Genomic DNA, 12,221 nt, shown 5'->3' with positions numbered 1-12,221 from the left:
TCCTATACAGACCCTTAAGTCCTTTCCCCTAATTTTTTCCTCTTGGGTATGGGGATTGAACACAGGGGACTTGGCCACTGAGCCACGTCCCCAACACTATTTTGTATTTTATTTAGAGACAGGGTCTCACTGAATTGCTTAGTGCCTTGCTCTTGCTGAGGCTGGCTTTGAACTTGTGATCCTCCTGTCTCAGCCTCCAGAGTCACTGGAATTGATGGGATCACAGGCATGTGCCACTGCACCCAGCCATTTCCCCTATTTTTAAAACATTTGGCACAACCTCTGTTATTACTCTAAGCTTTATATATAGTGCTTCAACACAGATCTCCAGGGGAGGGGAGGCAAAATGGTGTTCGAAATCAGCTGGAATGTTTCTCAAAAGACCCATGTATCCCTGACTCCCCTCCCTTGGATCCAGATACATTCTCCCAAAGAAGTCACCCTAGGGAATTCTACTCACCTCCATGGCTCAAGACCCAGCTAAGAACCTCCAGCCTATACTTTTGAATTTGGTCTGACGATATGGCTGGTTTTAATCCTACTTCCATTGGTGAGAAAGAAAAAGGAACAGGGATTCAAAGACTCATCTCATCTCACCCTGGAGACATGGCAGAGGCAGGACTGAAATCAAGGAAGGTCACCTTACTCTAAAGTTGGTACTTTTTTGGGTGTACGTGTTACTAAGGATTGAACCCAGGGATGTTCTACCACTGAGCTCTATCCCCAGCACTTTTTTATTTTTATCTTGAGACAGAGACTTGCTAAGTTGTTGGGCTGGTCTCAAACTTGTAATCTTCCTGCTCAGCTTCCCAAATCACTGGGATTACAGGTGTATGCCACCATGCTCAGTAACTCAGTGCTTTCTTGATGTAGAGGCTGCCCAACAGCTCAATTCTTCTTTCAAAGCCAACAGGGAGGTACGAGTGTGACACACCCAGCACAAGACTTCTGGTGACTAACTAAGCATCCTCACCATTAGCTCTGGGCGTAAGGGCGCATGGTGGGAAGACTCAAGGTCTGGATCAGAGGGGCCATATGACTCCCCCTTACTCAGGGACCCTGGGCATGTGACCTCTTAAGAGTCTCAGTTTCCTTACCTGTTAGAGGGTGGCTGCAAAAGCTGCCTCATAGAGTTGTTGTTAGCATTAAACAAAACATGTCACCTGGATCATCAGAGGAGACACTAAGTAAACATCACCCAGACTCCTGGGAATCATGGATCTGACAATGGCTTCCTCAACCCTCTGCCAGCAGCAAAACACTGTTCCTCACTTTTCACTCTTCAATGCTCTCTAACAACCCAACATTACAGGCCCATGGTCAGAGTTCAAGCACCCCAAGATCCTAAGAGGCAGGAGTCTGCCTGGAATCACATGAATGGCAACCACCATGGAACTTGCAGTAGACGTGGGGAAAATGCCATGAGATCTGCAGGGCAGCTCAGTGGGTGAGCAAAGAGGTTTTGGAGTCGATCAGCTTGGTGCAAGTCCTGGCTCTGCACTTCCTAACTGTGTCACCATGGGTAAGTGGCCCACCTTCTCTGTTGCTTTACCTGAGAGTATTAGCAGCAACTCCTTATAAGGTTTGTGTGAGAATTAAATGAATTAGTAGGTGGAAACCATTTAGTAAGTACCTTCCAACACTCTAAAGCACTCTACAAACACTACCTTTATTCTCATTGTTTTTGTTGTGCCTTTAGTATCCTAGGTTGGATGGCGGAGAAACAAGGCGCAGCAGAACGGAACTCCGTCGGAGTGGGGGAAGAGATGGCTGGGAACAAAGGCAGAGTTAAAGCTGGAGAACAGCCTAACTCTGCTGGCAAGTAACACACAGCCCTGGGCTCACAGCCTGGGGCTCTCTGGCTGTTCCAGGGGCCTGCAAGCAAGCCTTGGTCTGCCCAGGCTTGTCAAGGATCTGCCCCAGCCACCCAGGGTGCAGGGAAAACAGGAATCTCACTATGCCAGCCCTCTCCTGCCCTCATTTGAGGCAACAAGGAGAAAATCCAGAGCCTTAAGTGACCCAATTGCTCTCTCCCTGACAGCCGTCCTCTCCTAAGGAGCTCCTGAGTGGCAGGTGGAGCCCCCCTGGCAGCATTCTCAGAGCCCTGCTACACCCTCACTTCTCAGCAGCCCTGCTACTCTCAGACCACCACAGGGAGCACCCCCCTCACTGTCATCAGTGCTGGGGGGTGCTCCCCACAAACCATTCTCCACTAGCTCCCTGTCATGGTCCACAAGACTCCTGTCACTTCATTTAGCCACTCTCCTCCTGGCTGCCTCTGTTCCAGCCACACCGACCCTTCATTGTCCTACCACCTAGCAGTGGCCACGAGCCCTCTCTGGGCCTTGTACAGTGACTCTCACTTCCAGGCAAACCCTCCCACAATTTCCCCGGCTCCCCTTCTTCACCCAGGGCTTCGTACAGCCCTGGCCAACGCCACCCTCCACCCCACAGCTCTCCATCTCCGTCACCGTCACTGCCTTGCTTTTTCTTCCCTTATCACCACCTGACAATATAGTACAGTTTTACTGTATGACTACCCGTCGAGAATGTCACTTCCAGGAAGAAAAGGATTTGGTTTATTTCTTTTTACCATTTATCCCAGGCACCTGGAATAGCATCTGGCACAGAGTAAGCACTCGACAAATACTTCCTGGAAAAATGAATAAATGATTCTGGTCTTTTCAGATTTTAAACCCAAGAAGAGCATTTGTGTCCCAAATGGAACAAAAGTTCTTTAACATAAATCAATATATTTCCGCACGCTAAGTTTTGCATTGGCAGCACCAAAAGGAATTCTGGTTTACTGACCTAAAAGTCAATCAAGATTCTGACCTGCAGCTGAATTTCAGGAGGACTTTGGTCAAAAGTCAATACTCAATAAAACACAAAACTATCGATTAAAAACGTGTTGGGAAACAGTACACACATGTACAATTTCAAAAACATATTAATTACAGAGGGAAAACGATACCACCTCCCTTGAGTGAAGGGAATTAACACCACTCCTAACAGTCTGAATCTAATTACAAGGAGATATCAACAAACCAAAATTCTGGGGAATTCTACAAAATAAGTGGCTTTATAACTCTTCAAAAATGTCAAAATTAGCTGGGTGTGGTGATCTGCATCTATGGTCCCAGCATCTGGGAGGCTGAGGTGGGAGAATTGCTTGAGCACAGGAGTTTAAGAACAGCCTGAGCAACACAGTGAGGCCCAGGCACCAGCCAATCAAACCAATATACGGAAGTTAGGAAAGACAAAGAAAGGCTGAAGAAGTGCTCCAGATTAAAAGAGACCAAGCAGGCATGACTAAAGGGATTAGAGTAGACCCTGAATAGGGGAGGGGAGTCCTGCTTTAAAGATGGCGTTGAAACAAGTGGCACAGTTTAATAATGGACTCTGCACTACATAACAGTTTTGGATAGATCTGAAACTGACAATTTCCTGAAATTGATGTTTACCCCTTCCTATGCCTGTATACATAATAAAGTAATTATTATAAGTAGAGAGAGAAAAAGCAAATGTGGCAAAATGTTAACAAGAGGTAAAGGGGTTTTATAAAGACATTTGCTGTACTAGTCTCACACCTTTTTCTGTAGGATTGATTTTTTCTTTTCCCAAAATAAAAAGCAAAAACAAAAAAAGGTGTTGATACTCTTTGGAACCTTAGCTCAAGTTGCTAACAGATGCACTAGGTACTATTCTAAACCCAATATGTACATTAACTAATTTATTCCTCACTCCTAAAGTGGCTGAGTGTTCTGATGATTCCATTTTACATGAGGAAACAGGCACCTGGAGTGGCCCCTGAGGTCCCACGGCACTACAGCGGTGGTCCTGACTACCTATGGTAGGTGAGCAGATGAGGCCTGCTGACCTACCCAGGTTCTTTCTGCCAAATGCCTTTTAGCAAGTTGACTTAAGGGTGCCATCTGCTCAGGATGAACAATAGCTGGCAATCCCTTTGCCCAAAACCTTCCCCTGTGGCTTGAGAAGTAATAAGGAATTTCCCAACCACATCCTCCTGCTGGCATCCTTGGGAAAAAAAGCTCGGGACAATTTTAAACTTCTCCAAGACCCATCAATTGAAAATGTTTTCATTATATTAAGAGAAATTCCCTATACTTCTTACAAAGCCCTGTCATGCTTTTTAAATTTGTTGGTATTTTTAACTCAAGTTGCACTTGTACCGAGGTTAAAAAGGCAAATAAAAGTTGCTTTAAAAACGTTTCTGCTCCTTCCTGCTCCCAATCTTCAACTCAAAGACACCACTTTCAACTCTTCTAGCCATTTCTTTGGTTATGTACTTCCATAGTTCTAAAATATATTTTTATGTTCCTTGGCTTTTCAGTTTCACTATTCCTGTATTTATTGACCGCCATAACGGAAGACAAGAGTTTCTCTCTTGTTTATTGATTCTCTACCAAGAAAAGCATAGTTTTCCTTTTTAGCACAATTTTTGGTATATGGAATTAGTAATTACTTTCTTACTTGCTTAATTTTCTATAAACTTATCACTGATTCACCCAAAATGCACTTTCCTGATTATATAAATCTGACTTATTAAAACTCATCAGGCACATGAGCAATGACTGTATCTTTCCCGAGTGCCCCAGGTGCTACCATCCATGGGGTTCCCTTCCCCTTTCTCTTTAACTGGGCACACTGTTTTCTGGAAAGATGATCTTCCTCTTTCATAATTATTTCCTCATTTTGCTGTAGCAGTGGTTTTCAAACTTCAAGCTGGCATTATTATTGAAATTTCATTCTTGGAATTTTCATTAGAAAAACCATACAAATATTTTCAATTCTCTGAAATAATTTACCAAGTAGATCACCAGGCAGAATTCCATGTTTTGCTGCAGCAAAGTATCCATCAACTGATGAACAAAAAAAGAAAATGTAGTACAGTAAACACAGTGGAATACTATTCGGCCATAAAAAAGGACAAGATCCCCTCATGTGTGATAACATGGATGGAACTGGAGCACACTGTTACATAAAATAAGCCAGGCACAGAAAGACAAAAACCGTATGATCTCACTTATGTGTGGAAGTTGATAGTACAATGGTGGTTATGAGAGACTGGAGAGTGTGGGGCTTGGGGAATGAGGAAAGGTTGGTCAATATGTAAAAATTATAGTTAGGAGAACAAAGTTATGGTGTTCTACTGCAAAGAAGGGTAACTACAGATAACAATAATGAACTCTGTATATATTTTGAATGTTTCTACCACAAAGAAATAACAAATATTTGTGGAGAGAGTTATGCTTCAGCTGATTTGAACATTATACAATATCTACATCACATGGTATCCCATAATTATGTATGATTTTTGTATCAATTTTAAAAAATAAAACCTAAAAATAGTTTCACCACAGCATAAAGCTGAAATAATGTTGCCTTTGCCATTTGCTATATGAATTCAACAAGTGCTTGTAGATATACAACACTAATACTTTTAAGCACTATTTGAACACCTTGTTCAGTAAAGAACCACGGTCAATGACATACAATGGTTTACCTTACAATTTGTTTGGCTCTCCAGTGGTGTGGAAACTATATGTATGCATTCAGTAGGAACTGTACTTTGAATTTTGTTCTATTCCCAGGCTAATGATATGCAGTTATAATATTCCTGAGGTTCTGGGCAGTGGCAAGAGCCACAGTTCCCAGTCAACCATTCAATCATGAGGGTAAAAAACCAAAACTCCATAGTGTACTGTGTGGATATACTCTGTGGTAGGTTAGGTGTATTAAATGCATTTTGAACAACAGTATTTTCAATTTATAAGAAGTCTGGTATAACCCCATCATAAGTGGAGAAGCATCTCTATGTGCATGTGTATGCTTTATTTAGCATTAAAGCATACCTGCTTTGAAGAATTCATGATCAGTCTGCATATATTATATTAAAATTAAAATAAACACAATGCTTTTAAGGCTGAACTTTCTATCAGTGAAGATAAAAGAGAAATTATATTTTGAAGACAGAGTTTCCCAGATAAGAGAATTAAAATATCTCTCGTAACTAATGGTAACAGTACAGACTATCAAACTTGTAAATTACAAATCTTAAATTTCTATTTGCTGTATGTGAAAGTTCGACATCTTAATCAACATGTTAAATGTAAATAAAGAGCATTAATCAGCCAAAGAACTCACAAAAACTTCAGCAAGCAGCAGAACCACCTGATTTGGGAGGTCTGGGGTGGAGCCAAAGAATCTGCATGTCTAACAGGTTCCCAGGTGGTGCTGATGCTGCTGGTCCCAGGACCACACATCAAGAACCACTGCGCCAAAGCACAAACTCAAGTTGCTTCCAGATCAACAGGGGAAGGGAGATAAATTCTGAGACTTGGAACATCTCAACATATCTTTATTCTAATTGTCAGATTAAATTAAAAGTTTGACTAAAGAATTCTAGGATGAAAAGCTGGGCTGGGGTTGTGGTTCAGTGGTAGAGCACTTGCCTAGCATGTGTGAGGCACTGGGTTCGATTCTCAGCACCATATATAAATAAATGAAAAAAAAAAAAAAGGTCTATCAACATCCAAAATATTAAACAAACAAACAAACAAAAAACACTGCTATTGAGGAGTCTCAGGTCATTCTTGTTCCCAGTCCTTTGCAAGTGACTTGTTTTCTTCTCTGTTCCCAGTGTCCTGATCTTGTCAATGGGTCTTGGGGTGGGTATATTTTTATCCATTGTGCTTGGTAACTGCTGGGAGCAGGGATTCACTTTCTTTGAGGGGGAACTCTTTCGTTGTTTTGTTTTGTTTTGGTACCAGGGATTTTAACCCAGGAGTGCTTTACCACTGAGTCATATCCCCAGCCCTTTCTATTTTCTATTTTGAGACAGGGTCTCATTAAGCTGAAGACCTCGCTAACTTGCTGAAGCTGGTTTTAAACTTGCCATCCTCTTGTCTCAGCCTCCTGAGCTGCTGGGATTACAGGCATGCACCACTGTGCCTGGCTGAGGGGGAGCTCTTTCAATCTTGAAAATCAAGGGGTTGGGGATGTAGCTCAGTATTAGAGTGCTTGCCTGGTATGTACAAGGCCTTGGCTTCTATCTATCCCCAGTGCCATCAAAATAAATAAATAAACAAATAAATATAATTTTAAAAACTGAAAATCATCTTCAATCCTGAGAAACTGTCTTGAATTAGTTCTTTGATAACTTCCTTCCCCGTTTTCTCTGCCTTTTCTTTCTAGAAGACCTATTTGAATATTAACTTCTTGGTTTTGTCATCCAGTTCTTATCTTTTCCCTCCCATTTTCCATCTGTTTGTCATTTTGCTTTACTTTTTTTTTTTTGCGGTGCTGGGGATTGAACCCAGGGCCTTGTGCTTGGGAGGCAAGCACTCTACCAACTGAGCTATCTCTCCCAGCCCCATTTTGCTTTACTTTTAAAAAAATTTTCTTCAACTTCACCTTCTATTCTCCTTTCAAATTTTTTTCATTTCTACTATATTTTCAGTTTTGTTAAAAAGAAATCCTCAATAATCCCAGCAACTTGGGAGGCTGAAGCAGGATTCCAAGTTGAAAGCCAGCTTTAGCAACGTAGCAAGGCCCTAAGCAACTTGGAAGACCCTATCTCAAAATAAAAAATAAAAAGGGGGCTGGGGAGATAGCTCAGTCGGTAGAGTGCTTGCCTTGCAAGCACAAGGCCCTGGGTTCGATCCCCAGCACCGCAAAAAAAATAAATAAATAAATAAAAAATAATAAAAAGGGCTGGGGTTGTGGTTTAGTGATTAAGCATTTCTGTGTTCAATCCCTGGTACCAAAAGAAGAAAGAACAAACATTATTGATAGAATTTTGTCCTTATGCATTTGATACATCTTTTTCTTGAGATTCATAATAGCTTTTAAATTGCCCAGGCTGGCCTTGAATTTGCAATCATCCTGTCTTAGACTCCCAGACAGCTGGGATTATAGGCAATGCTCACTCATATTTAAGAGTACAGCATCCCAAAGCTTATGGGCATCTCTGTGGATGTAGGTGCAGTTACATGGAGCTCGGTGTTAGGATGTGCAGGCTATACTTTTGCATTATGAAACCCCCAAGAGTTTGGGTCTCCTCTTAGGCTGGTCACATTGTGCACAGATAGCTCTTCCATACACAATGGTATAAGCCTGGCTGGCAACATTCTGGGAATGAGGAAGCATAGCAGCTGGGGACTCGAGAGTCACATCAACACTGAATGTGTCAACTAACTCTACTGATCCTGTCACATCTCAGCAGTGACCCCATCACCTCAAGCTGCACACAGAATCTTCTCCAGATAATGTTTTAAATTCTTCAGACATTCGCCCTCTAATCTCCTGCTGGGGAAGAAAGGAGTGGGATCCAGATGTCTGAACGGGAAAGGAGACAGAAGGTGCTGCTGCTCAGGGTTCCCTTTGTGATCTATTCAGTCTGTTTCCCCTCCTCCCTTTGCTTCCTAGGTTTGAAATTCTTGTTGTCACCTCTCATTTCCTCTTAATATTTATGGGTTAATTTTTTCTCAAGGACATTCCTTTAATGTTATTGTTAGAGAGGGCGTTAAAGGAAGCAGGTGAGCATTTAAACACCTCCCTGGAAGTAGAAATCCTTGTCTCTCTTCCAATGCCTTTTTTTTTTTTTTTTTTTTTTTTTTTTTGTGGTACTTGGGATCAAACCCTGGGTCACTCTACATCCCCAGCCCTTTTTAATTTTTGAGACAGGGTCTCACTAAATTGCCTAGATTAGCCTTGGCCTTGAACTTACAATCCTCCTACCTCAGTATCCTGAGTAGCTGGAACTGTAGGTATGTACTACTGTCCCCAGTCCAGGGCTTTAATTTTTTTCTGAGCTACTTATTGCCACTTGGTACATTCATTTGCTTGTTCTTTAATGCCCATCTCTTCCAACTGAACACCAGCTCCTTGACAGCAGAAACTTTGTTATGTGTTTGTGTATGCACTTTGTACAGTGCCTAAAAAGAACCTGGCCCTGGCCTAGATCAGGCTGACAGGATAAAGTGTGAAGGAGAGAGTGTACATTATAATGCCATTTTATTTTTAAGAACACATTTTTACCTTTGCATGTGTGGGCAACTGCATACACAAAAGCACATGCTGATAAAAGTCTAAAAGAACATACTCAGATGTTGAAGGAGATCATGCCTGGGCAGTAGATTATAATTTAAAAAATTATTTTCTGGGTATTTTATAAGTTTTTAAAAACAAATATAAGGGCTGGGGATAAAGCTCACTTGGTAGAGTGCTTGCCTCACAAGCACAAGGCCCTGGGTTCAATCCCAAGCACCACAGGAAAAAAAAAAAAAAAAAGAACAAAAAACAAATATAGCTCATTTCACTTGTAAAACAAATATAATACAAACAGAAAAATAAACCACTTCTTAAATCTGAACCCCAGAGTGATTAAGCAATTTGCTCAAGATCACACAGCTATTAAGTGATGGAGCTGGGATTAGAACCGAGGCACTCTGGTTCCTCTATGTAACATGTTCTTCCCTATTCCATAGGGCCATCCTCTTCCCTGCTGCATCCAAGTTTTCCAGTTTTCCAAAAGCAATTCCATCAGAGGGGAGAAACATGGACAGTTCACATTCCTCTGAGAGGTACATAAACAGCTACCAGCAACACCAAAGGGAATAATGAGGTGCCAGAGGGACTGGGTCTGCGGACCAGGTGTAGGTCAGAGTACGCAAAGAGGACCACTATGCTTTTCTTGCTGCCATGCTTCTTGGGAAGTACAGGACAGAGTCCCCACTCACTGGACTCTGAAGGGGTATCTGAGGTACACCTGATGGGGTAAACTTCAGCCAGATGCTACAGGATACCAGGTCCTGGGATGAGCATGGGGGATGGAGTGGATCCTGTTACTGGATGCTCACTCAGGCAGGGAACAATGGCTGTTTTGACCTACGATTGTAGCACTATCCCTAATGCTCCACCTGATGTATGTTCCATGTATGTCAGCATGAGATCATGGGGAGGCAGACTCTGGGTGGGGAAGTTTCAGAAATGGGGCGTGGAGGTGGTGTTTCCAGTACTGTGGGGCTCAGGCAGCAGCTCTTGATCCACAGGAATGTTCTAGCAGTGGGAATGGTCATACTGATGTATTCCAGCTGAACAGAGAAAGAACATATGTAGCTCAGATGAGACGGCTGGTGAGGCCCTGGCTAGGACAGCTATCTTGCTTGCCAAGACCCTGAGGATCTCCTGCAAGGAATTCACCAATAAATAAAGCCACCCTTCGTCCCTGAGATGGACACAAAAGCCCAATGGCTCTCAGAGGTGGGAGGCAGAGCAATCTAGAAGAAAGTTAAGAGCAGCTGCCTCTCTACTCCCTGCCAAAGCCAGCTTAGCCAAAGCCTGCTTAGCCAAAGCCCCAGGAAAATGCTGCAGCACATGAAACATGAAAATGCAAACCACAGACAGTCTGCTCTCCTTCCCATACACATGTTCAAACAAGACAGCCTTCTAGCCGTAGCTGATGACTTCTACAGGATGAGGTCATTCCTATGGCTCCGTCTGTGGCTTCTGCTCTCCATTCATGACAATGGGCCAGTTTCCACTTATCTGACCCATATGTGCAGACAGGGAATAAGCAACAGCAAAGCATGATGACTGTGAAGCCCCCTCCCCACTCCCCCTCCTCAAGAGCTAGGCAGAGCCAGCCAGGAGATAGGCTGGATAACCCGGTCTAGATCTCTGCAAAGGAGTCCTAGAGAAAACCTGCAGGAAGAGGCTGGTGGCGGGGTCTCCAAGATTTGCATTTTCTTTCTCCTCTGTGGATCTCCCCTGGCTGGGCAATACTCTCCTGAGTCTGAGAGATGAGGGTGTAGGGCAAAAGGAAACTGGCTGCTAGGGATCCATCCTCTAGTGGCAGGCTTAGGTTGATGTGTTCAACGTCCCACCTTTAGGGATGCTGCAAGTATTCTGGAGGCCGGAAGAGACCTCCACATCGAGGATAAACATGGTTGAAGGGTATGGTCTGAATCCGATCAGAAACTTCACCCGCTGGCTCTACAGTAGAGCTACAACTGCTAATAACCTCTCTCTCAGAAAGCACAGAGGTGCTGCTGGAGATAGAGGAGAGGCAGACACTGACTTTATCAAGACCCTGGAGCTGACAGGCTCCCGGTGCAAGTTCGTAGTACTTTCCCTCCCTCTCCTAAGACTTTCCAGGTTCAGAAGGGATTGGAGTAAGGTGAGTGACGGGACCTGATGGCAAAACTCCAGGGTCTCCTTGCCCCCAAGCAAATCTGGTACCTCTGAATGCAGTCCCAAAGGTGGTGGTTTTGGGGGGATGGCAAATGTTACTGTAGGGTAGTAGTGGGGCTTCTGGCACTCTGCAAAGTTCCATTTGAACATAAGGATTGAGAGTTGATCTGTCATAATGCAGTAGTCCTGAATGACAGTCTTGGCTTCAGAGCTGCAAACCCCCATACTTCCCTACATGTGGGACGAAACTATTTGAGGTTAAGCAGACCAGACTACAACAAGAACGACCCTCCTCTCAACTTCTTCCTAAAGGTATTTGCTTAGTTCATTCTGAGAGGAGCATGGATGTCAGGTCTCAACACAGCATCCCTGGACATTGCTAGATGATATGTGTGGTGGGAAATGGAAGGTCACAAACCCAGGACTACAGGATTCTAGGTTATAACTCAGGAGTGGACAACAACCAGGCTGCTACTGCAGCCAGTGCCAAGCGATGAGGTGGAACCAGTATGAGTAATCTGCCTTTGCCCACTGGCCCTGAATAAGCTGGCTTTTCTGCTGACTTGAGCATAAAGGCTACCACAGAGTCTTGGGACGCTGCCCCCTTCTGAGAAACAGAAAAAACATGAGTTGAGGTGGTGGCCACACCTCAGGAGCCCTGATGTGTTCATTTCTAAAGTAACTCTGAACACCAAGGCTTCTCCCAGGCACGTGGAAACCTGGTTTTAAATAGAATTTAACCGAGGAATTTTTGCTCTTGGTTGGTTGGTGAAGGAAAAAAAGATGGGGAGAGTGGAGGAGGCACCAATCAGGGGTGCTCTGAGCCAATGTGGTAGGGGAGCATGGGTCACACAGCCAAGAGAAAAGGGCCAGAGCCAGATTCTGCATAAGAATTTGACTCCAATGGTAAAGACTTTTCTGCCTTGAAATTACTCAGTTTGTTAATATTCCAGTCTTTCCACGCCCCAGAGGCAGCCCTGGCTCACTGGCTTCAGGGGTTTTAA

General features: G+C 43.5%; 1 protein-coding gene across 1 annotated transcript in view; it reads right to left on the bottom strand.

Moving 5' to 3' along the window:
• Dcps (decapping enzyme, scavenger) overlaps positions 1-12,221 on the bottom strand; it is a 41,938-nt gene that overhangs the window by 16,796 nt on the left and 12,921 nt on the right. The gene's annotated exons all lie outside the window — the stretch shown is intronic.

The sequence above is a fragment of the Sciurus carolinensis genome, chromosome 11 (assembly GCF_902686445.1).
Source record: "Sciurus carolinensis chromosome 11, mSciCar1.2, whole genome shotgun sequence".
Classification (NCBI taxonomy): Eukaryota; Metazoa; Chordata; class Mammalia; order Rodentia; family Sciuridae; genus Sciurus; species Sciurus carolinensis.
This window is presented reverse-complemented; position numbering and strand designations above follow the sequence as displayed.